Source organism: Panthera leo, chromosome C2 (assembly GCF_018350215.1).
Source record: "Panthera leo isolate Ple1 chromosome C2, P.leo_Ple1_pat1.1, whole genome shotgun sequence".
Lineage (NCBI taxonomy): Eukaryota > Metazoa > Chordata > Mammalia > Carnivora > Felidae > Panthera > Panthera leo.
In genome coordinates, this window is record NC_056687.1 from 75,667,412 (window position 1) to 75,694,062 (window position 26,651).

Below are 26,651 nucleotides of genomic sequence, written 5' to 3' on the forward strand. Positions count from 1 at the left end.
AAACCAGTAGGAATGCAGCTTATAATTTTTCTTAGCATTGCTAGAAGTATTTGACTGGAAAAGGTAGATCTTGAGTAAAACTAGTTAAAAAAAACAAAATAAAACAAAATCCATCATCTTATAAAGATCCACATTGAGAGAGGATGGAGATAGGACACTAAAATTTTTTTGCCAGTATTATTGTTTCGTATAGGTTTGCTTCATTCAATTTATTTATTCTTTTGAAGGAAACACACTGCCAGGAGTCACAGTAGTCAAATGCAGAGCACACAGAGGGTTTTTCCTTAAGGAGGTTCTAGTCTAGAGGGAGAGATAAATATGCAGACAATAGAGGAAGGACCCATGCTTCTGACTTTAGGCTTCGTGAAGGGTTGACATTTGGACTATCTGTGATATAGTTTAATAAACTAGAAGAGATGTAGAGGATATTCTTGGCTAAGGACAGTAAATGAACCAAGGCTCAAAGGTTCAAAAGTTTGTTTTCAAGAAAAGCAAGCAAAGTTTCACAATCCATTGTCTATAGTCTGAATCCAAGAAGCTCTAAAATCCAGTTTGTGTGTGTGTGTGTGTGTGTGTGTGCATGTGTGTATATGTATGTGTGTGTTTTGTTTTGTTTTTTAACTTGTAGCAAACTTATTTAGTGACACAATCTGACCTGAATTGATGATAGGCTGTTTATAATCCTTATTTATTCCACTTATGGGAATATTTGTAGACATTGTTGCAGAAATATCAATCTTATTTATTATAGGTGCCGCCCCATCACAGAGAGGTTTCACTGGTATTTTATACATTAACTCCATTACATTTAAAAACACCACCGTGTGCCGCCCAAACCAGAATCACAGTACACACCTAGCCGCAGGTGTTTCAGATATGGGATTGTGGACCTGAAGTAATTATAGGTGATGGGATATTGTGGAGACAATGGTCAGGAAGCTAGACAAAATTGTGCCAGTTTTTGAATTCCACGTTAAAGATGTTGAAAATTCTACTTTCAGCTGTAAAGAAACCGTTATAGGCTCTTGAAGAAGTGAGTAAAGCGTTCAATAATGTTTTATCAAAATTACTTTGTGTTCCTGAGCACACACTATTTTAAATTTCTTTCCCCAAACAATCGTAAAACCCGAGATATTTTCCTCTGAGTAACAGATAATGATGTCAGATGAAATATCTGTTGAAAATAGATGTTTACATCCATCATTTGTTTCCTTGTGAAAGTGTACAGGAGAAATAAGGACAGAGAGAGCAATTTCAGGTTTTGTTGGCAGTTTGCTAAGTATTATACCAGATAATATGGTCAGTGTTTGATGTCCCCAGATGACTTTGCTTTGAAAATGCAAGAATTGCTTCCTGGAAGAAAAAATAAGCAAAACCCATAAGAAAGAGTAATTTATTTCATTTTTGTTCTCATTCCCTTCAAAATAATGAATTCTAATTAGATTAGGAGAATTAATTGAACAAAGATGAACAGGTAGAAACAGGAACAGGTAGAAAAAGTTCGGGAATTATAAAAATGAGTCTGGAATGCACCCATCTCAGTTTTTCTTTCTTGGGATACCTGGGTAATTAGTCTCTCACTTTTCCCAAGCTTGTAATAAGCGATCCTGGGAACTTGGGAACAAAAATACATTTCGCTTTTATTAAAAAAAAATCTCATTAGAGGGGCTGAAAGCAGAGGTAGACATGTAATAAAACCATGAATTGGTACGTTCTCCAAAAAGGGTATTTGGTTGCTGCCTTAGGGATATTACTAGATCTACTTCCTAGACATGGTATTTCAATCCCTAGAAGTCTGTACAGGGAATCAGAGAATCCCATCCAATTCATAGCTTATGCTTTTCCTGAAAATCTATTTGACTTCAGAAGAACTGTGCATAATAATAGCATGTTTACAAACAGTTGGGGGCTCTCACTGGAGTCCAAGGATGAAGTACCTGCATTAGGGCCATGGAACAAAAAGTTTTTGACACTATAACCTCAAGAGTTATATATAGTCTGAAGATGTGACATTCCTAGGTTTTAAAAAAAATCACTTATAAAAAATACTGATATTTTTAAAATCTTTTTTGAATGTTTTATTTTTATTTTTGAGAGAGAGAGAGAGAGAGAGAGAGAGCATGAGCAGGGGAGGGGCAGAGAGAGAGGGAGACACAGGATCCAAAGCAGGCTCCAGGCTCTGAGCTGTCAGCACAGAGCCCGACGCAGGGCTCGAACCCATGAGCCATGAGATCATCACCTGAGCAGAAGTTAGATACTTAACTGACTGAGCCACCCAGGTGCTCCTTAAAAATTATTGATATTTTTAAAAACAAATAATATTTGTTTCTTCTTTTAAACGTATTCAACGTTGGGGCGCCAATGTTGGGGTGTCAAAAGTAAATAAACAAAAAAATTTTTTAATGTATTCAATGTTAATAATAGAAAATTCAAAAATACAAAAATTCAGGAACAGAAACTGATGATGACATTGATTGCATGTTTTCGTGTTCTACAGGCACTGTACCTCATGCCCTATGTACACTATTTTGGTTAAGCCTTACCCTGTGGTCATTATTGTTCCCATTTCATATAAATAGAAGCTGATGGTGGGAGAGTTAAGTGATGTGCATAAAGTGGTCATGCCAACAAGTGGGAGAGCAAAGGTGAAGCCCAGGAGGTCCAGCTTGGGCATTGGCATTCATGTTCTGAGCAACTGCATACCACTGCCTCCTCTCGACCACCGATCACCACCAAAACAATCACCAAGAAATAGGCACTGTTGTATTTTTGTGTATATGATTTCAGTCTTTCCCCCCACGTGTCTTTATTTTTAAAAGCAATTAGTTAGATTTATTTTTAAATTCAAGTAATTTTAATTGAGATCCTAGTGCAGGCTGTTTCCTTTTTACCTCCTATGTTGGTCTTTTTGATGTGGAACTTATGCAATAAAATGGCGAAGACATGGTTTTGGTACTTGGTAAACCAGAATGCAGTCCTAATGCTGAGTGTCATAGGTAATTTACTTGGATTAGAAACAAAGTCCAAACAAACAAAAAACACTCTCCAAACAAGTGGGCATCATGTTAACACCTCCTCCTAAGCAAAAGCTACTTATATTCCTCAGCTCGAGGTGTCAGTGACGGCATCCGGCATGTGTTAGAAAATGGAGGAAGGATGGATTTTCCAAATTTTATCTTCATATCCTTTCTTTTCCAAATGTAAGAATCCCAAACATTCTTAATAACCTTAAAGTTTTAGGACCCGCCTTTAAGAATGCTATTTCCATTTGCATTTACAGATTCTACATTTTAAGTACAGGAATGGCCATTGTGTGACTTATACCATGTCCTGATTTTTTTTTTTAAAGAAGGCTCTCTTTTAAAAACATCCTAGTCCTTGTTAAGCAGACCACAGATCTTGGGAAAAAAGAGACAAGAATGGTTGAAGGGGATTAAGAGGTACAAATTTCCAGTTATACAACAAATAAGTCACAGGGATGAAAAGTATAACATAGAGAATACAGTCTATAATATTGTAATAATGTTCTGTGGTGTCAGAGGGTGACTACACTTATGGTGAGAATTTCCTAATGTATATAACTGTGCAATCACTATGTTGTACACCTGAAACTAAGATAATATTTTATGTCAACTATACTTCAATCCAAAAAAATTACAAACTATTAATTGTGGGGAGTCTGTAAGTGCTAAACTCTGCATTAAGCATTTTCCTTTCCCTCTCCCCTCCCACCCCCCATATTTTGTTGCCACAGCAATTCTTCAAGACAGGTCAGTAGCATAATTTTGCAAATGAAAACAATGAAACTCAAAGAAGTTAAGAAATTTGTCTGTGAACACACATGGCTAGTAACTGGTAACACTGGGATTTGAAGTCAGAAATGTAGAGCTCTGAAGTCCCAGATGTTTCGTATGATGTCACCTAAGAGTTGGAAAATTTTAATATTTAGGACCTGGGGTGGATTTCCATCCAAATAGGAAAGGCATCTAAAGCAGAAAGAGAAAAAGGAAAAGAAATCACTACTTAAATCAATTTTATGGTTGTATGCCATCTTGCTAAGACCCAATAATTTTTCTTACAGAATTTTTAAAAATTGAATTGAGATATAATTCAGATGTCATAAAATTCACCCTTTTAAAGTGTACAGTTGATAGTTTTTGTATATCCACAAGGTTATGCAACCATCCATCACCAATTCCAGAACATTTTTCATCAGCCCACCACATAACTCCATACTCATTAGCAGTCACCTCTTATCCAGTTTTGATGAAGCAAAAAATCTTCAAAATCTTTCTTCTAAAAACCAAATTTTCTTAGATTCTTCCCTCAAACAAAAATGGTTTCTGGTTATTTTTATAGATGTAGGAAAGAATTTATAAAATAAATTAACATAACAAATGATTGATGCTGTGTAGCAGCCACTCATGCACAGAGAGTTGGGAAATTGAGGCTTTTCTTTTCATGAAGTAGCTTTATTTGTGCCAGCATGGGCTCAGTGGGCTAAGACCCAAAAAGGCTGAGCCCTGAGCACAGTGGGGGGTTGCCTTTTGTATGATTTTGTGTTCCTTTGTCTCCCATTTGTGGTGACATACAGTCTGAATGGACGGTCTATGTTAGAGTAGTGAGGAATGTTGTGTACGCACAGATAGCCAGGTTGCCTTCCCTTGTCTTAAAGTTTTCACCACATTCCTTAGGGAGGGGCTCTACCACATTCCCCCTGTTTGATGCTCTGACCCCCTATTTTGGGTCAAAGAGTATTATCTTGGTTTAGAGGTTTATATTTCCTTAACATCATCACATGTGTGGCTGATTTCCTTTCAACCATTACCTCAGTGAGGCTGGAGACAGACAGTATAACCATGGGAGCTAGGCAAGGTAGGATTTAGCAGGCTTCCAAAATCAAGAGGATAAAACCTATGAGGGTTTTGAATCCCCCAAGATTTTAAAACCATCCTCCAAATAACTCCTCAGGGTCCAAACCTTTCCAAACCTTTCCAAACCTTTCGGGGATGTGAGAAACATTTCTCATTCGATCTGTGATCTCCTCTATGATTTTTCCATCATCATCTCTCTGTAGGCAGCAGTTGCTCACATTAAACTTTCCACAAACTCCTCCCTCAGAAGCAGGCAAGTAGTCTAAGGCCAAGCGATTTTGATACATAGCATTGTACATTTTGGTTGCTGCTTGGCTAGTAAGTTAAGACCTCTGGCAGTTTCACTGGTTATAATTTCTACAACTGCTTGCAGTCTGATTATGCGGTTTAGCATGTAAATGGGAGTGCGGTAGCCCCAAGACCCATCCTCTGCCCAGGTGGCAGGGCCATAATATTGGATTATATGCTTGGGAGGCCATTCATCATCTTTCCAATTGCCAATGTATAGGGCACGTCATTTCCGTTGAGTCTCCCTATCCCCATACATGTGGACTCCTAAATGTTCCCCCCTGGCAAAGGGAGCAGGAAGAAATATGGATGAATAGTTCCCAGCACATATGGCTTTGACCAGCCTGAGGGAAGGAGTATATAGGCTGTCCTTCCTCATATACAATATAGACCACCTGGGGCCTGCCATTCGATGGCTGAATCGACATTGTCCCAGGCCTCTCGGAGATGAAAGAAGTTAGACAAGGGATGGGTATCTGGCTCAAGGTGATCTGGGGACCATCACCATTGGGTTTCCCAGACAGTTGAGTTATAAAAATCTTTGGCCTAGGCACGTTAAGCTTCCAACAGAGATGGTGAACTTTCTTCCCCATCAGGCAAGGCAGATTTTCCCAATAATTGAGGTTTTGAGGAGCCAAACCCTGGTAGTAGGACTAGGGTATTCTGTTCCATTATAAGGTTTGTGGGGGATCTAATTCTCTAGTGTCCCATGGTCATTGATCCCCCATGTTGGTTCCCCCGCATACATAGCAAGAAGAGATCTTAAGAGTCTGGGCTATAGTCTCTGCTAGGGCTAGAAACAAGTTCCTTGCTGCGGCTGAAATGGGAGGGGGGCTACTTCTTATTTCTTCATAGAAGGAGTGGAAGACTTGATGGGAAATGGTTGGATGGGTGGTAGTGACTCCCTTGAAATACAGCACAGTCCCTGGGTCCCTGCCTCGCCCATGAATCCAGATGCCAATTCAGGTGCCCCCTTGCCACTTGGAATCTCCAGGGTTAATGATGGTAAAATTAACAAGGTTACAGGCCCTTGATGTAGCAGCCCCCTTCTGGAGGAGTGCTGTTGTGCCTTCTTTTTTCCAAGTAACCCATGAAACACAGCTCCAGCTGAGGCATAACAACTCAGGTGTATAGGCACATAAACCATTTTCCTCACACATGTATTTGTCATTGAGTCAATATTCCTGCTCCCAATCTAAGCCTCTTCATGGTATATCAAAAGTCCTTGGACTCTCTATGACAAGTGCCCACTTTTTTTGTATGAGAGATGCATCTGGGCCAATACCTATAATCACACATACATCAAACAGTATTGACACCAGTCATTTGGGGTTAGTAATTTGTGTCCAGCTGACCAAGGCCCCCCTCTCTTGACAGGATCGGACTTCTAACCAGTCTTCACCCGGGAGTATTGTGAGTCAAAGCAAGTGTATTGATTCTCTCGTTGGCAGATAGAATAGGTGGTCTTGTGTCCGCAGGTCCCCAGGACTTTTCCTTGGCATGAGAAGTGGGTATGGTATACTAAGGTCCAAGTGACTCCCTGGCCTGACCTGGTTATGTAAATACATGGGTCACATGATGAGGAATCTAGGTCTACAGAAGGGGTCCAGATTAGAAGCAATCAATACCAATGAAGCATCCCATCCACAAAGGGAAGGTGAGTGCTAACAGAAACCTCTCACCACACTTTGAGCTAGCCAGGGCGGCCTCTGCCAATCCTATGGGGAAAGTAGAGCAAGAATCACAATGACAGTGAGAACAAGGGGTGACAGTGCATCACAGTAAGGAAACAGATATAGAAAATAAGGACAGTCTATTTGTTCCACTGGACTGTCGATTCCTCAAGCTTCTGTGTAGATTAGTCAGCTTCCGGAGTGACTAAAGCAGGGCTGCAGTCTCCCAGAGTCTCTGGAGTTGTAGATTGCTTCTTCCGTAAGGTCAGCTTGCATGGATCAGGAATGCACTCCCAGTTTCAAGATGCCAACTTCACACTGCTATGTGAATCCAGGGACCCGCCTCGGCTACCTTTACTGCAATAAGGGTGGACAAAATGACAGTGAACAGGCCCCTCCAGAGGGGTTTTAAGGGTTGGACATTCCTTTCCTTCACTCATACAGCATCTCCTGGTTTAAATGGGTGAGGGTCTGTGGTCACACTCACAGGTGATCGCTGCCTAACCTAGTGGTGTAAGGTGGTTAGGGTAGAGCCAAGGGCCCACATCTGTTGCCTTAGGGTTAGGTTGCCTATATCATTTAGATCCCCCCTTATGCCCCCGATAATGGGGGGGGAAGGGTACCCATAAAGGATTTCATAAGGGAAGAACCCCATCTGCTTAGTGGGGCTACACCTGATTCTTAACAAGGCGATTGGCAACACCTGGTCCCAGTGTAGGTGGGTTTCCTGACATAGTTTACTTAACTGCAACCTCAAGGTTTGGTTCATTCGTTCCACCTTCCCAGAGCTCTGGGGTTGGTATGCCGTGTGTAACTTCCAGGTGATCTTTAACCCCTTTGTCACCAGCTGCACCACCTCAGCCACCAATGCTTGCCTATTACCTGATCCCCTAGTGATAGGGATCCCAAATTGAGGAATGATTTCTTTTAGAAGTCAGACCACTTCGTGTGCCTTTTTCTGTGTGAGTAGGGAAGGTTTCCACCCAGCTGGAGAAAGTGCACGCAAACACCAACAGATATTTACAGCCTCGCACCCGGGAAGCTTAGTGATTTCCACCATCATATTTTCAAGTGGGACTCCCCGACATTCTGCACCCCAGGGGTGGCCTTGGGTCTCTGATGTGGGTTATTCCGGGCACACGTTTCACTTTGCCCACATACGACTCAGGCTATTCTGGAGAGTAAAGGGATGTAGAAATGTTGCCTCAGTGTAGTTTCAAGAGCTGTCTGGCCAATATGGGTTTCCTGATGGAACTGCTTGACAAAAGCTGGAGCCAGGGCCTCAAGAATTGCTACTTGGCCATCTTCAAATTTCCATAATCCACCAGGGAGGTAGCTTCCATTTTCAGTCTTAAACCAGGTACTCTCATGTTGTGAGTAATTAGGATCCCATTCTGCCTAGGATCAGTGCAGACTAGGGAACAGTGCAGAAGTTAAAGCCGCTGATTCTGCTGTTCCTTTGGAGGCTGCAAGCTTTGCTTCTTGGTCTGCCAAGGTCTTGGTCTGCATGGTCATACCATGAAGCTGTGGTATCTCCCCTTTGATGTCCCCAACAATGCATGACTGACATTCTTTTAGGGGCCTACACAGCATGTAAGAGTTCGAAGATTTCCATACGTTATGTCTTTTCCTCCTGAGTTTATTATATCCTTGTCTTTATATAAAGTCCCGTGTATGTGGAGAGTGGTGAAGGCATACTTAGAGCCTGTGTATATATTAACATGTATCCCTGCCACCACTTGGAGGGCTTGAGTTAGCTCAATGAGCTCTGCCTTCTGTGTCAAAGTCCCCTTTGGCAGGGGTTTGGCCTCAATGATAGAATTCAGGGTCACCACAGAGTACCCTGCAAGTCATTCTCCCTCTTTCACAAAACTGCTGCCGTTTGGTGAAATACTCAGTGCTGGGGTTCTTGAGGGGCTGTTCCCTTAAGTCTGGTCAGCTGGAGAACACCTCACCTATGACTTCAATGCAGTCATGATCTGGTTGACCTGGCCCAGCAGGCAGTAGGGTTGCAGGGTTTAGGGTCCACACTACTTCTAGGTGAATGTGCGGGTCTCACATAGCACTTCCTGATATCTGATCATCTGGGTGTTGGTTAGCCAGTATTGTCCCTTATACTCCATTAATGTCAATTCTGAATTTGGCACTTAGACTGTCAATTCTTGTCCCATAGTTAACTTGTCAGCCTCAGACACTGAGAGGGCCATAGCTGCAAGTGCCCGTAGGCAGGGTGGCCAGCCTTGAGCAACAGAGTCAAGCTGCTTGAAGAGATATGCCACTAGGTGATGCCATGACCCCAACATCTGGGGTAGGACTCTTACCACAATGCCAGTATGTTCATGAACGTACAAGAAGGACTTGTACATGTCTGGGAGCCCCAGACCAAGTGTGTTGGTGAGGGCCCATTTGATATCTGCAAAGGCCCTTTGCTGTACTTGCTCCCATAACAGAGGTTCCTGCTCTCTACACTTTATGGCCTCATAAAGGGGTTTTGCCAAGACTGAGAAGTTAGGTATCCAGATTCTACAGAAACCTGTGGCCCCAAGAAACTCCCAAACCTGATGTCAGGCCCATAGAACTGGGATCGAATAAATAGCCTGTTTTTGTCTCTGGGCCGAGTTGGTGCTACCTCTGGGAGAGGTGAAAGCCAAGGTACTTGACTTTCTTTTGACAGATTTGGGCCTTTTTCCTTGAGACCTTATAGCCAGTCTCCCATTGGAGGGTAGGGAGCTGCCGAGTTCCTTCCATGCAATCCTCCTGGGACCTTCCAGCCAGCAGTAAATCATCTATGTACTGAAGCAAGACACAGCCATGTTGATCCACTGGGAAGGCTCTTAGCTCTGAGGCTAATGCAGTGCTGAAAATAGCTGGGGAGCTTTTGAACCTCTGAGGCAATCTGGTCCAAGTCAACTGGCCCTTGTCACCTTTGTCAGGATTCTCACACTGGAAGACGAAGATCGGTTGACTCTGGAGGGCCAGGCAGATGCAGAAGAAAGCATCTTTGAAGTGTAGGAATGTGAAGAAGGCACTTTTGGTGGGGATAAGACCCAAGAGAATGTATGGGTTTGGGACAATCAGGTGCAGGATGATGGCAGCCTGGTCTATTGTGCAAAGGTCTTTGACCAGCCAATGGTTATTGGTGCCTGGCTTCTGGATTGGTAGGAGAGATGTGTTCCAAGGTGACCAACAGGGTTGGAGGATCCCCTATTTTAGAAGTCTCTCCAGGTGCTTCTGTATCCCCATCTGTGCCTTAAAAGGGATGAAATATTGTTTTTGGCTGATGGGCCCTGCCCCCTAGCTTTAGTTCTGCAGTTACGGGAGGTATGTTCTGGGCCAGTCCTGGTGGGTTGTCCTCAGCTTACACCCCTGGTACTCTGAAGGGCAGCTCAGGTCCCTGTTGTGGCTCCTCCATGAGAATGTAGAAACAACATTCTTCCCCTTGGGGAATTGTGAGAGTCATAATCTTTGCTTCCGGCTTTCATGGGGTCAGAGCAGCTTGTCTGTGGGAGTTGAAATTTTTCTGGGCCTGCCTCTTTCCTAATGGGTCCCAGCCCATTAAAGCCATGGGGCAGTCAGAGAGGTACAGGAATTCATAGATGACTTCACGGCCACGTAAATTTCATCACCAAGGCAGCAGGAAAAGACAGCGTGTCCGATTGCCCATGACTCCCACAATGGTAACTTGTCTCTGTGAGAGGGGGTCCACAGGTTGGGACACCACTGAATGTTCCACCCCAGTATCTATCATGAAGTTGATGAGTTAGCCCCCCACATTCATTTGGATCATAGGTTCTTGGGGGCCTAACAAAATAGAGCTCAGTCTGTCCTAGTCCTCCTCATAGTCCTTGGTGGTTGTTTGTCCCACAAAATCATCTTTGGGGGCCCCATGAGGTCATGATGCTGGTTGGTACCAGCCCTGGACCACATGGCCTCTTTCTTTCTGTTTGGGACCCCACTGAGAATTACCCAGCCACAGGGGGCACTCATTTTTCCAGTGGCCCTCCTGATGACAATGAACACACTGATTCCATCCTAACTTTGGTCCTAGGCAAGATGATCTTCCCCACCATTCCCCTTTTAGGCCCTGGCCCAGTCCCTGCAGGGCATCTTTCCAGGAGCGTTTTGACTATTCCACCAAGGCAGCAGCTAACAAATCTGACTTTTTCCACATCTTCTGGCATTCTTCTCTCCATGCTGCCTGGTCATGGTTGACAAACACTTTAGTTGCTACTTCTAGCAACCGACTGACCTTCATGCTGGCAAAACTCTCTAGCTTTTGCAGCTTGCACTGGATGTCCCCCCTCCTTGGGCCTGACCTATGGAATCCGCCTTGAATATCCACTGGTTAATGGGTGCCTCTGGATCAAAAGGGGTGTAGAGATGAAATGCCTCACATAGTCTCTCATAGAACTGGCTTGGGCTCTCTTTGGGTCCCTCGAGCACTTCTGATGTTTTACTCATATTTACGGCCTTTTCTTCCCTTCCTTTTTGCCATTTAGAAGGGCTTCTTGATACTGTTCAGTCCTTGCAAGCCCTCCATCTACATTTGAGTCATTTGGGTCCCATTTGGGGTCCTACCCAGGGAAGTGAGCCTGAGCATAAGCTTGGGTTTTCTAGCATCCCAGCCGGGATATTCTCCTCTAACAATTTTAGGACTGCCTGGGTAATTTGGTGACGCTCCTCCATGTCGAAGAGGGTCGGGAGGAGTTGGTGGCAGTCCGTCAAGGCAGGTTTATGGGTTTCAATTATGGACTGCATTAGTTCAATCATAGCTTGGGGCTTCTCCATATGAGAGGGAATATGGTGCTTCCAATTTAGAAGTTATATAGTGTTAAAGGGCTGGCTTCCTCAGATCTGGTCTTCCTGATCATAATAGATAGGTCCCCTAGTTTCCTTCAGTGAAATCTGTAGGGGCCTCTGGTGTTGCTGCAGGGAGGGACTATCTCCGCTGGTCTGACCTGCTAATTGCTTTCTGGGATGGGTGTATGAGGTTAGGGATGGTGGTCCGGGCAAGCCGTCACATCCTGAGAGGCTGGTGTTGCTAGAGGTGGCAAAGCCTTGGAACTAAAGACAGGCTCTGGTGGGATTTCAGCAACCAGGGCGGCTGGAGGTGCAGGTGGCAGTGAGGGGTACAGTGGGGCATATGGCTGTGGAGGCTCCTCAGGCTCTCCTGACAGAATGGGTTTTTCAGTTTTTGGCCAGCATTTGGAGGAAGCCATGACATGAGCCATTATAACTTTACAGTTCTCTTCAATGTAGACTTTTAGCCAAGGCAGCCGGGATAGAACCAGGTCTTGCCAATAGTCAACGTAAGGGAATTTGTCAGGGTGGCCTGGATCCTCCACAATGACCCTGAACACTCAGCTATTTCCTTATCAAGTGAGCCCTCAGTGTGCCAGCCCACCCTGTATGATGGCCAATAAATTTCACAGAATGTCTGGAGCTTTCTGGGGGTTAATTTTACATCATAATCTTCTGAATATCCCTTTTTGAAATTTCTTAACATACACTTTAGGAGAATCAGTTTACTCTGCTTTCCTCCCGTTTCCTCCCCCTAACAGACAACTATCATTCACAAGAGGGGAAAAAGGGGGAAGGGAGGGACAAATTTGGAGAGGATGCACACTCGTTTCATCTATTTCTTGCCAATCTCCTCTTGGAGATATTTCAGGCACCTCTTAGTATTGGTAGGTTCAGTATCAAGCCCTGACCCAGATCAGACTCCTGAGGAAGTCTGACACCACCCTAAGCCATATGAGGTTGCCAGGGAACCACGGATTGGGATTCAACACTCGATTCGGCCCACTGGTCAGGTCAGAAACTTTCCACTGTCTGTCTCATTCACACACAGTCACATAGTGACTCCAGCCTGCTGCCCAGTGCCAGTCACCCTGGAGTTGTGGTTTCGTTCCTTGTGGAACTATCAGGCAAATCTGGGAGGTGACCAGGATTCCCTTCTGCCACTTAGGGGCAGGTCTACCAAAACGAACCTGGGTTCTTACCAGTCTGATGGGTGGCTCCGTGAGCTGGTTCCTGGGCCTCACTAGGTTCCTTTGTGCATCCAGGGCCCCTGCCCCAGCCTGCCGGGAGGGGCTAGGCTCCTATGGATCAAGCAGTCTGCTGGTGCTAGGCGAGGTCACCTCTCCAGGTGCTTCAAGGTTTGTGCCCCAGTGACAAGGGAGGTGAAACACTGTCTCTGCATCCCAGATGAGCCCCCACGAAATGTAGCAGTGAGTCACACACAGAGAGTCAGGATACCGAGGCTTTTCTTTCCATGAAGCAACTTTATTCATGCCAGCACCAGTTCAGTGGGCTAGGAACCAAAAGCCTGAGCCCTGAGAGGAGCAGGGGTTGCTTTTTGTATAATTCTTGCTTCCTTGTCTCCCATATGTGGTGACATACAGTCTGAATGGGTGGTCTATGTTACAGAGTTGTGAGGAATATCGTGCACGTGTGAGGTTTTCACCACATTCCTTAGGGAGGGGCTTTACCACATTTTAAAATTTTAAGTTAATATACAGTTTTCCCAAATGAAAAATCCACAAAAACAGTCCCCATTTTATGTCACTTCATCAATATTTAACAGGAATTAATATTTATTTTTAAATGTTAATTTAATTTCATTCCATCAATATTTAGTAAATAAATTATTTATTACATGTTCTAGGTACTCAAGACATTAAAAAATGAAAGTTATAGTACCTAAATTTGTAGATAAAGGGGCTTACAATCTCTTGGAGAAGATATATGTGTGCAGGCAGAATAAAGTAAGTTTTATATTAGAGGAACTATAGTGTTCAGAAAAAAATTTCCTCGAGAGAGCATTGTGGCATTTGTGGTAGGTCTGAAAGAATGTGTGGGATTTTTAAAGTTAGAGATGTGTTCAGGTGATGGAAATGAGAACACCTATTTGGAATTGTGCCCCATTTCAGTAATGAATTTTGATTAATAAGCAAATGGTACTTCCTTGAAATTTTCCAGTATTAACTATCTTGGATTGACCGATTTCAAAATTCTCACAATAAATAACTCATGCTTGGCTATGATAAAGTAGAAATATTTTCCTTCTCTGTGACTCAGAGAGCTTACCTTTAAGTTTTTCTTATAGATGACAAACTTTGCATTTATTCGAAACAGCTTGTTTTAAGGGCTATTAGAAGAGAATGGAAAATGCCTGATTGTAGCAGCAAATCTTGAAGTATTCTTTCTTTGAAGATTGGGGTCTGGGGGTGGGAAGGTTGGAGAAAAATGCCTGGAAGTGCTAATCATCAACCAGATATCAGCAGGTTTTATCAGAAAAGTCCTACAAAAGTAACATCATTCATTGACTGTTGAGTCTGTTAAGATAAGATGTACCTACGTTAAATGCCCTGTAACTAATAGTGATGTGATGGAACATAGGTCAGAGGTGGAGGTATATAGAGTCTGAATTCTGGGTGCTGTTTTTTTCTAAGCAGAGTTTGTTCTTTAGTGGAGGCAGTACCTATTAAGCGTGGCTAGAAAGTAAAGTAGCAGCATTTATTAAGCACTGGACGTTGTATATTTCAATGAGAGTTATCTCCTTCCCTTCAGCTCAAGTTTCTTAAAGTATATGAAGCTTTTACTGAGTGCTTGCTTCTTACCCTCAAAAGACAGATGAATTTACCCATTCTTTGTAACTTTACTGAACTCTGCAGTATTACCAGTACACTTATAGTTTACATATCTCTCTTCCTTGACTAGCTTTTTAGGGAAAGGAGTTAATTTTAGTTTCTAAATACTCGTGGGGAGGGTGGGTGGATGAGTGAATGGGTTAAATGTTATTTGGAAACTTTACACTGTTTTCCCAGTGACAATGACCTTGTTTTGAACCCATACCTCAACATTTAAAAAAATTTTTAATTTAATATAGTTTTATTCCAGTTCCCTTCCTGGTGGTAAAAAAGTGGAGTTTTTTTCCAATAGAAAAATTAGCAAATAACAGGAGCGGCAATTTCTTGCAAAAATATAAGCTTTTAAATGAAAATAATGTTCAAATGTCCTTATAATTAGAGATATACAGATGAAGACAACATTTCAAAAAAACTGACAAAAATAAAAAAGGAGGACAATACATTCTGTTGGTGAGGCTGTGGGGAAATAGGCATTCTCATATATTGCTGGTAAAAATCCAAATTCATGCAAGACTTTTGAAGGAAACTTGTCAATACCTAACAAAACTAGTATACACTTATTTTTTGACTCAGCATTCCCGTTTCTAAGAATCATACTGTTTCAAAGAAATGGTCATGGGGGAAAAAAAGAGGAAAACTGAGAAAAAGACTCTTAACAATAGAGGATTAACGGATGGTTACCAGTAGGGAGGTGGGTGGGAGGATGGGTTAAATGGATGATGGGGATTATGGAGTGCACTTGTGATGAGCGCTGGGTGATGTATGTAAGTATGGAATTACTAAATTATACACCTGAAACTAATAATATTACACTGTATATTAACTAAATGGAATGTAAATAAAAACCAAAGAAAAAAAGAATCACATTTTGCAAGAATCTACCTGCTGACAATATGAAAATATGCAAGTGTTCATTGCAGTATTGTTGATAATAGCAAAATATCGGAACTAACTTGAAGTTCACTATACATGGAAGAATCTACTCAGTTGTGCAAAGGAAGCATAGAAAAGATAAACCGGAAATTAAAGGGGCCAGTTACCTATAGGGAATGGATGGGAAAGGAGTGGAAAGAAGGGGAAGTGAGAACAGGACAGGAGGGATGAGACAGTGACATTTATGGGAGCATGCATTTTTTGTAAATTTTTGACTCTTAGAACCATACCAATGTTTTACATACTCAAATGAGAAAGAAATAATTAGTTAATTTTGATTAAATAATTAAGATCACCCAGCAGAGAACACAAATGATGACAAATGAATCTAACTGGATTACAAATGATTGACTAACCCATACTGAAAAGGATGGTGAAGAAAAGAACTAACCTATGTCATTTTGGGAAATAATATTTTGACTGGATATTGTAAGGCTAAAGACAAAGACAACTGTGCATAAATACAGTACTTCAGTGATGAATCCATTTCTCACAGGAATATTGGTTAGGAATTCTGTAACTACTTTAAGTATATTCCAGAATTGAATAAATAAGTGAATATGTTATAAATAATAAAAGGTCTTTCACTGTCAGATAAAGAAGTTGCAAATAAGGAAGAGGCAAAGAATAAAACAAAACTTGTGTTTGGTTGGAATTATAAGTTTAGTGATTGCTATCTTTATCTCTATTTCTATCCTGTCTGTATCTCTACACCTATCTGTAGATATCTACCTATTATATATCTACATATAGATGCATCTACATATAAATATATCCACATATAGATATTTCTACCCATTTATAGAGAGAAATAGATACTTCAACAAATATGATGTATGAGTTTGTACATACATATATTTCCTGGCTCTCTCCACCAAGGGAGCCTAGGAGCAATGAACATCCCAGTAACAATGAGCACACTTAACACCTGGATTTTGGTTTCTAAACACTATTTTCCAATAAAAAGAACTAAGGCTTATTAGAGAATTAGTTGATTCCCGAGCTGGGGCAGGAAAAATAAAAAATAAACCTGGAACATCTTGTGGTGCCAGAAAATTAAGGAATTCTTCAATAAAAAGATGTAGGAGCCAACCATAAGGACCTCCCAATAGCTAAAGCTGGGACAATTTGAGCCACAAAATAATGATAGTATTGAATTATGACCCATAGAATTAATATCCATGAGACCATACTGATATAAATAAATAATTGAATAAACAAATAAGAAGAGGAGGAGGTACAGATCTCACAGAAGAACTCCCATTTGTATAGAAGGAATGAGGAAAATACAAAGTCACTGTGTAATGCTATGCAATTACACAGTGCAATGATAATTGCTATAAGCAAGATCCACCAATGGATTCTAAAATCAATGGATGAAAGTTTGAGGAGAAACAGGGTACAAACATAGCCTCAAAGTTTCTTCTTAAGAGATTTATCAACTATAAAAAATTTAAAAAGTAGCTTTATAGCGTAGAAACTTAGCAGATACTACCTTAACCAAGTGATTCATATTGTATCACTAGTTGATATCATGTAGCCCCTGATAATGATGAATTGAGACGGAAAGAACATAGCTAATGTGACCTTCATGCCAAAATGAATAACCTTATACTAATCATTAAGAAGTATCAGACAAACCCAAATTGAAAGAAATTCCACAAAAATATTTGACTGATATTAATATAAGTGTCAAAGTCCTGAAAGGCAAAAAGTCCTGAGAGACTGTCATAAATGGAAGGAGACTAAGAAGACACAACTAAATGCAAGGTGGATCTTAGTTGGATCTTGGAGGATGGGGTGGGGGGGAAACTAGTAAAATTTCAGAAAAGTTTGCAGTTTATGTAATAGCATGGTACCGGTGTGAATTTTCAGCTGTGTTAATTGTACACTGGTTATGTGAGTCATTAACATTAGAAGAAGTTAGGTGAAGAGTATACATGAACTCTATAATCTTACAACTTTTCTAGAAGTCTAAATTTATTTCAAAATTAAATTTTGGAGAAGAACAACAACAAACAAAAAAGAATAAGAGGAAGAAAATAACAAAAATAAAAACCCCAATGTATGTCATCTTTTAAAAATACAGTAAAACCTTGGTTTGTGAGCATAATTTGTTCCCGAAACATGCTTGTAGTCCAAAGCACTCATATATCGAAGCTAATTTCAAGAACGATTGGCTCAGTTGTGATCACATGATGTTTGGCATCGTGTATTATTTGCATAACAAGACATTGCTCATTTATCAAGTTAGAATTTATTATAAATGTTTGCTCATCTTGCAGAACACTCGCAGAACAAGTTCCTCGCAATCCAAGATTTTACTATAGTTAAACGTATTTGGGCCATGCATGTCAGTAATAAAGTAAGCTAGCTGCTAGTGACTGTTCTTGCCACGTTATGTAATAAGGTTGATTCTACCAAGAAAATACCATATACTGGGTGGCTTAAATGATGAACATTTATTTCTCACAGTTCTGGAGGCTGGGAATTCCAAGATCAGGGCCACCAGTATATCTGGTGTCGGGTGAGGACCCACATCCTAGTGCATATGTGGCTGTCTTCTCACTGTGTCCTCACATGGTCAAAGGGGAGAGAGAGCTCCCCACCGCATTTTTATAAGGGCACTAATCTTATTCTTGAAGGTAAAGCCTCCCAAAGCCTCCACTTCCCAATTTTTTGGGGTTAGGATTTCAAAATATGAATTTGGGGGGAATGCAAACATTTAATGTGTGGTAATTGCCTATCAAAATTGGACTTAAAGGTATTTCTAAGACGTGAGATACAGGCCTGGTCGTCAATGGACTGTACATGTAACAAAGACCAAAAGTACTATGTTAGCTATCATACTGGTCTTTATCTTTAAGTTTCTGTGTTGGTTTGGCTTCTCTGTGAAAATAAAGTTGCTTTCCATTCAATAGACATTTTGCCATTAATATACTCATTAAAACTTTTGGGGCCTGGCAAAATTCTGAATATGTTATTACTAACTCAGTGTAGTCTTCCAAGCAGATAAATATACTGATTAATTGCACAGCTGATGCCAAGAGTCAATAGATTCCTATTTAATATGAACAAAAAATATCTCAGATAAATGACCACTTAAAAATCTCAGAACTCCCACAAATATGAATTCCTACAAACTATGAGTAAATAACTATAGAAAGGAAAAATTTAGATACTAAGAATTTAAACAAGTTCACCTATCATTATGTACCAGATTTTCCAGTCCTTCTCAGAAAGTGATAAATTATTTCATTTTGAAACCACACTAGTGAGTCACTTGCCAGAGCTGGCCCAAAGTCAATAAGAAAATAGAGAGAATGCCTAACTTTAAAAATCTTAATTAGAAGCAGATAACATAATTTAAAATTTGGTCATTATGTAGTAATATATCTTGAATTTAAAATAAAAAATATGATTGCAAGTAAAAAATTTGATTTTGGCTTACATAATAATAATACATAGAGAATGTGGAAGTTTTTCTGAAACTAAATGTGCCACTTTCCTACCATCCATTGTGCTCATGGCTACTCCTCTTTGTTTTTGTTTTGTCCTGTTTTTGGATGTTATGGTACATGCAGAATTGAGTTCTCCTTAAGAACTGCCCAAGGTACTTTTAGGAAGACTAAAATATGTGCCTAACTTGAACGTGATGTCACCTTAGGAGTTACTTTAACAAACATGTAAGTCAAAGACCAGATAAGGGGAGGAATCTTTATTTAAAAAACAAACAAATAAACAAACAAAAAAAACCCCCTAAGTTTAAGTAATAAAGCTCCAGTGATCCATTCCCTTTTGTACTTACTTTGATCAAAAGTCCATAATATATACTAGGAAAATATTTTTCATTAAAATGTTATGTGCTCTCTTTGGTTTAATCTGAACTCATCTGAGAGTTCCATAACAAGAACAACAAAAATCTATAAATGTGATCCCAGGTTTGTTTTTTCAAATAATGTGATGATCCCTTTTCTTTGCGATGAATACACTTGACCACAAGAACCACTGTCATTTAAGCAAGACAGCAGCAGGCCATTTGAATACGAACTGTAATGGAGTTCGCTTTCCTGCCTTGCCTTCTAAGAGTTTGCAATTCTCTTGAGGAGAGGGAAGACTCACAAGTAAACTCTTCATATCATCAAATAGAAGAGCCACTATGTGTGACCATTAAGGAGCACCTAGAACCCTTGGTGGTGATCACCCAGTGGTGATAGAGCCTCTTCTTGCAAAGATGATAGAATATCTAAAGCACTGTCACATTTCCCCTCACTGAATCCTTGCAACAGCCTTGCCTGGAAGGGAGAGAGGCTCATAAATATGGAAATTGGTGCTCCAGAGGTCAGGTGCCTTCTAAAATCACACATGGACCTGCTCACTCTGCTCAAGTTCCTTGAGGCTTATGCTAAACCGTTACTACATTTCAAGGAATAGCATTTCCCTCAAAGTAAAGAAACAGCTCTCGGCATTGGGTTCCAGAGCAGGAGAGCTCTATGGGAAAACTCTCTGCCTCTGCGTGTGCAGCATGAAGGGATATTTTTAGATGTTTTCCTTTTGTTAATTGCCTCTCCCTCCATGGGGAATTTCTATGGGCAGAATCCCCAGATGGGCCAAGTTACTCACTAATTCCCGAAGAGACTGGAAAGACAAAGGCCATGGCCCAGGTTGCCTGGGGCCTTAGAACTTCCCCAGTGATAACAATGCTGTGGCTTTAGCAAGATCTTCAAGGACCTTGGAGCCCACAGAGCTTTGGTGATCCCACTGAACAATGCGGCTAAGAGGTGACTAGAAGGAAGGCCTGGATGTATCCTCTTAAGTTTTGGAACCGCCCCAAATGACCTTGCTAGAGCTCTATTATGAAATGAGTTTAGAGAATGTGGAGCCAGCAGTGGCTATTAGCTCAAAAGGCCCTCCAGATGTCCTGGCTTTCATCCATCATCTTTGAGAGGAAAAAGGAAGAGGCTTTTGAATGAGTATTTCTCCAGGGAACTTCAACCTTAAGCTTCAACCTTTAGGGAGCATCACAGGAACTGTAAATCAGGTTTAGCCTAGAGAAAAGAAAGAAGAAAGGGGTGATGAAAACCATTCTTACTCCTTTGCAGGGAAGAGGTAACCAGCCAGTGGCTTTGGAACAATGGATGGAAAGAAAATGTAGTATGTTTTTGGTTCCATGTCAGGGTAAATCTTCTAACAGATTTTGTGCAATGAACTATCTGGGGAGTTGGTTGTTCTCTATTATCTGAACCTTTCAAGCAGAAATGCTAATATTGGTATAGACACTGGTGTTCCTTGGAAAGTGAAAGCCACCAAAAAACCTACAGGTGAGGGGCTAAGTAATAATAATTGCTAACACTATTATGACACTTACTTTATATCAAGTTTTTTTTTTAAATCTTCAACAAGATAGATGCTATTATTATCTATAAGGTATATAAGGTAAATGCTATTTATCAACTCTCTTATTGATAAGGAAACTGAGGCACAGAGAGGTTGAGTAATTTGTTCAAGGTCACACAGCTAGAGTAGGAATTTGAACATAGGCTGCCTGTCTCCAGCACCTGAACTGCTCACTGTATTGCTGTGTCCTCTCAGGTCTCTTCTTGCCCTGAGGTTCCAGATAGGGTGGAGTCTGGTCCCATAGCCAACATTCTTTGTATGCTTCACTCACAAGACTTCCAAAGGGGCACTGACGGCCTCTGAGAATAAACAAAGCCAAAGGGGTGGCTGATGAAAAAAAAATCGAGACCTGTAGACCCACAGGGAAGCTCACTGGTCATCTTTGGTGTCAGTTCGCCGAGTCAACCTACCAGAATATCGCACCAAAGCGAAGTGCTGTTGTTTTCAAATTTCCCGCCTCATCTGCCTTCCAGTCTGCACCTGTGGCCTTGCCTTCCTTCTGGCCTTCCTCTACCCACCCAGTCACTCCCCTTGCCCTCCGCAGCACTTGCCTCCCCACTCACCTGTGCTAGAGCTTTTTCAGAAGACTGGAGGCCAAGGAGACATCATGAAGTTGCCAGTTCTCTATTCCACACCCTCTTCCCCACTCTGCGCCCAGGGTGGTATGTGACTTACCCAAGGTCACAGAGCCCGGATCAGAAAATCCAGGTGTCCAGACTCCCACATCCGCGCTGCGCCTAGGCACACTTGCGCTCTCATGGCTCGCACCCAAGAGCTTTCTTTATTCCACATCCCCACCTCCCCAGCGCCGTCCCCACCCCCCCCGCCGTCCCCCCCCCCCCCCCCCCCCCCCCCCCGCCAGTTCCCTGGAGTCGCTTCTGACGCTCCAGCAGCCTCCAGGGTCCAGCCCTTCCTGCGGGCGCTTCCCTTCCGCCGGATTCCCACGCTGGAGTCACCGTCGGCAGGAGCGCAGCCCGCGGGAGCGCTGCCTTCCGGGCTAGCTCGGCCGGGCCCCGCGGAGCCCCTCTCGGCGCCCCGCAGCCCGGCACTGCTGGGGTACTGAGGCGGGCGGGCGCCCCAGGCTCACCGCCAGACCCAGAGGGCCAGGGCCGGCGCGGGACCCCGTCCTCGTGCCTCCGGGCGCCGGCCCCTGGAAGGGCCACGGAGCCACCGTGACGTCCCCCCGCGTGGCCCGTTCACTCACCCTCCCTCCCTCCCGCAGCCCCGCAGCTTCCTTCGGGAAGTCCCAAAGTATCACGCTCGAGCTTACTGGGGTGTGGCCGAGCCGCCCGTCCCCCGCCCCCCCCCCCCCCGCCGGGCTGCCCCCAGCGGAGCGGCACTTCCTCCTCCCTCCCAGCCCGGCCGCGGCGCCCGCTGCGCTCCTGACCAGAGCCCCAGCTCCCTGTCCACCTGGGACGCGCGCACCATGGACTCCGGACCCGGCTGCCGAAGACAGGCGGCCTTTTGGTTGGACAATTAGCGGAGGTGGGCGGGGAGTTGACGAACCCCACACGCGCGCCTCTCCATGAAGATTCTTGAGCTTTCTTTGAAGAAAGGAGTGCATATGCTGCAGTGTCTCTGTGGAAGGAGCCTGAGGTCCAGCAACAGCCTAAGTGGTGAGAAAATGTTCTTTCCTCGGCCTTAAAACGCTGCAGATGCCCCCACCCCACCCCTTCCTCCCCCTTGGCTCCCTCTGCGCTCTGCTCCCCTCCTTTATTCCGCGCTGTCAGTGGGAGAAGGAAGGCGGTTCCCTAGTGGGGCGAGAGAAAGGCCCCGGCCGCCGGTTTTGTCTTTGGGGGTGTTTTTTACTAATCCCCGAAGTCATCTGCGCTTTGTAGAACGCTCTAGCTCTCGCTGAGCGCCTGGACTGGAACCGCGGGTCTCTTTTCGAGGGGTGCTTATAAACTGACCTGCTTTCGCACTTCCTCGCGGCTCTCTCCTTGTGACTTGTAAGGGCGGTGTGCGACTTGGAGTTGCTCAGTGTCTCCTCTTAAGAAGTTGCTGATGCGTTCGACAGGAGAGGGGACTTTTAAACAGGTGGCTGGCGAGGCAGGTATTTTTTATTTTTCTTGCCTTGTCGGAGAAGTAGACATCTGGCCTTAGTCGGAGAGTAGCTTTGCCCTGGAGACCAAACAATTTCTGTCCTCGGTACTGAAACAGGAGAGTCTCAATTAGCCCTGGGTTTAACCAACCGGGTCCCTCAGGAAAGGCCCAGGGAGGGAAAGAAAGAAAATCAGACCCTTTTAATGACCTGCGAAATTTAGAATTTAAATGAAAAAAAAAAAAAAAAAAAAAAAAAAAAAAAAAAAGAGGAAGGAAAGAAGGAAAGAAAGAAAGAAAGAACGAACTAAGCTAAAATCAAGTGAAATTCTCTTCTGATGAAGCCCTACAAATGCGGTGCTCTTTCACCACACTTTGATTTGTGCATCTCTCTGTTTCTTTTTAAGGTGTAAGTATCCTTTATTGTGATTATGTCTACTAACCTTTCGACTGCTAATCTAGTTTTTGTGTCTTTTGGTTTTCTTTACAAAATGGAGGTGGGGTGTGAGGAGAGAGGACAGGTGCCCTTATTATGTCTAGGCAAGTGTCACTTTCTGAAATAATTTGTTTTGCCCATAAATTACCAGTAACTTTAATGTCCAACAATTTAACAATATTATAGTAGGCTTCATGTTTAAAACTTCGTATGCTATTCTGGGGGATCTGATTCATTTGGTTACCTCCCTATTTTCACCCTGTTCTGGAACTATAAAGATTATATTTGGAAAGATTAGAATATATATAGATTTCATTCATTTTTTCCCTAAAATTTTGACTTTCTGGCTACTCACCACTCTAAATGAAAAGTAAAACTATTTTAAAAGAACTAATTAGGTAATTTCTATGTGAAATATGAGAATATACACTTTTGAAATACAATCACAATGAGATCTTATATTTTTACTTTTGTTGAATTCATAAGATTATTTACAGTCTTTTTTGCCACCATATTTATAAGTGCTCAATGATATCCAACTGCTATATTTTAAATTAGTATGCTTGATGATGAAATTTCATATTTTGAAAATACATATCTCAGGAAGCTGGTAAAGATGTATGTTTATTTCAATTTTCCTTGTTCACATTAAATAATACATAGATTGCAACTTGGATATATGTTTTCTGGATGTGAAAAAGTTTAAGTATATATGGTGTGTAATAATGACAAGGTGCTACCTTGTGTAAAAATAGGTAACATATTAATTTATATTCAGAGTCAGTTTCTCAAATAGTAACAGATCCAAATAGAAGTGATAACATATGTGATGGGGCAGCATAGGTTGTTGTAAAATCATGAGACTTAGAGTCAGAAGACTTAGTTATAAAGCAGTCTTAATAAAATTACTAAGAATCCTTTAACTAAGTATTTTTATCTGGAAAAAGTGGAAATAATAGCTCTAGCCTGGTTCTTATATCTTGTTTTAAAAGATTTAACATGCAACCCTTGAAAACTGTTGCACTTTATTTCTTTATATGCTTTTTTACTTAGTGGGGTGGTTGGTTAGTTTAGGGGATGATCACTCCAGCATATTTTTTGTAAAATGGTTTAGTCACAAGTAGTGAAGATGAAGGTTCCTTCATAACTTTTCCACAGAGAGAGATAATATACAGAGATAATATATAGATAATAATATAATAATATACAGATAATATACAGAGTTACTGAGAGATTGTTTCTGGGAACTACATTGCTGTTGTTTGATTGTGGCCTTTCTTGGCTTATGATCTTGGATAACATGCTTGACCTTGCCATTCCTCAATTTATGCATAAATGTTAATTACTATGGTAATAGTACGTACCTCATAGGTTGTGGTAAAGATTAAGCAAGTTGAGAATAGCTAAAGATTTGTTGAACTCTTACTATATGCCAGACATTATTCTAAGAACTTTGAGTCTACCATATATAATGTGCTCAGTATATTTTAGATATTATTATTATTGTGCTCCATTTTAACATGATTTCACTCATGTGACTTGTACCATTAGCATGGCATCACAGCAATTCCATGTGAAATGTTTTTATTCCCAGTGTGTGAATACATTGAGGTAAAGACATCAGATACATTTTCATGGAACAAGTTTATAAGAATAGAACTGGAATGCCCAATTTTAATTTTTTTCAACTTACCTAAAAAGAAATATAATAATATTTTGAACTGTGTCAGAATGGAGTACAAAGTTTTACACCAGTGACATCTTCCCCATTATTTTACAGCTGAGGGAAGTAAGGGCCACAGGGGAGAAGTGGCATAATTTGTTTTAAGAAGTTAAAAGTTCAATCCCTTCCTCTAATGGATTGCTGCATTTTTGGAATTGCAAACATTTCAATAATTTATTTAGGTTTCATTAAATAAATGGAGTTAAACAAATACAAAATGATCATTAGTAACTTTCGAGCTTCTTAGTATAATTAAAATGTTTTATTGCTCCTGTCTTTCCTCTATAGTACCAAATATTAATCTTGCCTAATATATCCATTATATTAGTTTATAAATCCTTTTACTTCAGTAGGATGTAGATAGTATGAGATATCAAATAGAAAACAATCTTAGACAAGGTTAAGTGGGTTGTTTATGGCTTTTTCCTGGTATCTTATGATCTTTTTTTTTCCATTTCTCAAAATCAGTGATATATTTTTTTAAGCATGGGGAGCCTATCTATTGAAATAACATTAAGAAGTTTAAATTCCAGGGGTGCCTGGGTGGCTCAGTCAGTTAAGCATCCGACTTTGGCTCAGGTCATGATCTTGCTGTTTGTGAGTTCGAGCCCCGCATTGGGCTCTGTGCTGACAGCTCAGAGCCTGGAGGCTGCTTTGGATTCTGTGTCTCCTTCTCTCTCTGCCCCTCCCCCACTTGTGCTCTGTCTCTCTCTATCTATCAATAAATAAATAAATGTTAAAAAAAATAAAATAAAATTCTAAACAATTCTGCTTAGAGTATATGACACTTCTATTAACCTGGAAAATGCTAAGATTTTAGTTTGAAGGGAGAGGGAAGTAGATTCATTTTTCCCTAGATTTGGGATCTTTACAAAGAAACATAAGCTCACTGAAGAGTAGACATTAAAACAATAGCTTGAATGACTGCTCCCTTTCCTCTCAAGATCTAGTTGGGAGGAAAGCAGAAGCATTCTATCAAGGAAGGTTTTCTCATCACTTTGGTAGGAAAAACCAATGAAAGAAGGATTCCTGTCCTAACAACCAGACTCCCAAGAAGGCTGTCTTAGGTATCAACCTGACAGAGGATGGCAGCACTTTTGGTAGTGGGTGCCCACAATAGTAGGAAAATAAGTGTGTATACCTGTGGGTGTGCACACTCATACCACAAGGGAGGGACAACACTGTGCTTGTCTTATCACCCTCAGCTGTTCCAGAAAAGCAGCCATTGGCCTCTCCTCCTTCTGTACACAGTCATAACTCTCCTGTGATATCCTGTCAATTAGGGGCTGCCTCAGCCTGGTGGCACAGAGGATTACCAGATGTCCAGACATTGAGCTGTACAATCACATCAAGTAGCTTTGGTGTGGGATTGAAACACTCCAGGCAAAAGTAATTTATCAATCCTAATGAACACACAAAAGTAAAACCCAGTCATGCCCTTACTTTCAAATATAGCACCGCCATCTAAATTAAATTTGCCTGCTTACATTCAGTTTACATCAGCTAATGTATATCTAAGAGATTTAGGCTTTAACTACTATACAAGACAGTCAGGTGATCTTGAATTTGGTTGCAATGTGGTCATTGTTTTAAGCCCATTTCTCAGGAAGGGATCCTCAACAAAGACAGCATTAC